This window comes from Peromyscus eremicus, chromosome 5 (assembly GCF_949786415.1).
Source record: "Peromyscus eremicus chromosome 5, PerEre_H2_v1, whole genome shotgun sequence".
In the NCBI taxonomy this organism is placed as follows: Eukaryota; Metazoa; Chordata; class Mammalia; order Rodentia; family Cricetidae; genus Peromyscus; species Peromyscus eremicus.
Window position 1 is genome coordinate 37,975,914 of NC_081420.1, and position 2,443 is coordinate 37,978,356.

Consider the following 2,443-nt stretch of genomic DNA (forward strand, 5'->3'; position numbering starts at 1 on the left):
CAGCTCCCTTAAGTCAACAAGCAGTCGAAGGGCATCAGCTGGGTCAGTCACATCTCTCCAGAAAGAACCAAGACCAGCAAGGAAAGCAGCAGGGGCAGAGTAGACCCAGATTTTGCTTGCTTTGCAGATATAAATTAACTTAGTCATGTGGCATCACAACAACAATAATCCCAGCATCTGGGAGGCTGAGGAAAGAGGCTAGGAGTTCAAGGCCAGCCTGGGCTTCATAGTGAGACCTGATCTCAAATTAAAAAACGAAACAAAACAAACGAAGCCCCACAAAAAGAAGTCAGGCTCACCCCAGTATTCAGAAGGCTGAAGCAGGAGGAGTTTGAGGCCAGCCTGTGCTCTTAAAATCCTCCTGTCTGAGCTTTCCAAGTCTTGGGATTACAGATAGGTGCTGCCATAGCTGAATGGTGTAATTTTTTTTTTATTTTTAAGATCTATCTTTATTTTTAAATTATGTGTATGTGTATTAAATTCAGGTGCCCTTAGAGGCTAGAGGTGTCAGATTCACTTGGAATTGGAGTTACAGGCAATTGTGAGCTACCCAATGTGGGTGCTGGGAATTAAACTCAGGTCCTCTGCTAGAGTAGTGCATGCTCTTAACCCCTGAGCCATCTCTCCAGACCTAAGTTTTTTTCTTTCTTTGCTTTTTGACATAGGGTCTTTGTTTTTTTCTTTTTAAGACAAGGTCACTCTGTATAGCCCTGGCTGTACTGGATCTCAATATGTAGACCAGGCTTAATTCTAACATACAGATCCACCTGCCTCAGAATCCCAGATGCTTAGATCAAAGGTGTGCACCACCATGCCCAGCTCCTAATTTTCTTTCTTAAGTGATGTTAGATACTGTCATAGTTAGTGTTTCAATTACTGTCAAGAGACACCATTACCATGGCAACTCTTCATGCAGGCAGACATGGTGCTGGAGAAAGAGCTTAGAGTTCTACATCTTGAACCACAGGCAGCAGGAAGTGAACTGAGACACTGGGCGTGGCTTGAGCATATATGAGTCCTCAAAGCCCACCCACACAGTGACATACTTCCTCCAACAAAGCCACACCTCCTAATAGCGCCACTCCCTGAGTTTATGGGAGCCAACTCCATTCAAACCACCACAGATACTATTTCATATGCTTAAAAGACACTTGCACTTTTATTAATTTTTTGAGATTTTATTTTTTTTTATTTTATGCATCTGGGTGATTGTCCTTCATGTCTGTCTGTCTGTCCGTGAAGTGGTGCAAACTCAGCACCACCTGAGTTTGATTCCTGAGATCCCAGAGCAGAAGAAAGGCCAGAAGAGGGCGTCAGTCATTTGCCCTGGAGCTGGAGTGACAGACAGTTGTGAGCTGCCATGTGGGTGCTGGGAATAGAACCTGTGTCCTCTGGAAGTGTTCTTCACCCTTGAGTCATCTCTCAGTCACCATCTGCATCTTAAAGACTATATTGATACTCTGTTCATTTTCATTTCGGAGAGAAAATGAAAACGAAGTGATCAACAAACTTGTGCAAGAAAATACAAGTAGATCCTTTTTTTGGTTCATAAGCGAGATGATTGTGAATTATCGCCAATGCGTGATGTGTGCTGCCCACTAAGCCTTGTGACGGCATTGGCATATTACCCATCTGACGTGAAAAAGAAAAGAAAAAAAAAAGAAAAAGAAAAAGAAAATACAAGTAATGTTAGGTGTGCAGGCGAGTGAGGATGAGTTCAGCACTCAGGCGGCCTGGAGGTATACCGAGAGGTCCTACCTCAAAAAACCAAAACTGAAAAAGAAAGGAAAAAAAATGAGCCTAGGGAACAGCCACATCTTTGCTACATGATCTATCTGTGCCTCTCAGCTACAAAGTCCTTATTTTGGCTTGGTCTTTAACAAATGGTCTGGGTGGGACGAGAGAGAGAGGGAGAGGGGGAGGGGGAGGAGGAGGGGGAGGAGGAGGGGGAGGGGGAGGGAGAGGGAGGAGGGGGGCGGGGGCTGGATTCTTACTTTTCCCTTTGCTGCTAGTGCTGACATTTTGCCAGTAGAGGGCAGAGGTGAGACACTTTAGGAGTAGATAGCGATGGCTTCCCGCTTCTGCTCAACTTCTGAACCGCACCAGGCTTCCACAGCTGAGACAGATGACGGTGAGTTACTTCTCCCTGGGCACCTGGGTAGGTGGTGAGCACTGGCAAGACACTGTTAAAAGCCCACTGGACCTGATGTGGTGATGCCCACTTGTAATGGTAGCACTAAGGAAGTTGAGTAGGAAGATTACAAGTTACATAGCAAGGGACAGACAGAGACAGAGACAGACATACACACCCCATTGGGCTGGAGATGTAGCTCACTAGTAGAGCACTCGCCCAGAGTTCTAGTAATGCACCCACTGTTCATGATAGCTTCTTAAGATCTCACTGTACACATTCCTCATGTTCTTGTTTCTGTAAATAAACAAA

General features: G+C 45.2%; 1 non-coding gene across 1 annotated transcript; it reads left to right on the forward strand.

Moving 5' to 3' along the window:
- Positions 1-1,532: 1,532 nt before the first annotated feature.
- Positions 1,533-1,638, forward strand: LOC131912152 (small nucleolar RNA U13). The gene has a single exon (XR_009379558.1). It is a non-coding gene; the product is annotated as a small nucleolar RNA U13 (small nucleolar RNA).
- The last annotated feature ends 805 nt before the right edge of the window (positions 1,639-2,443 follow it).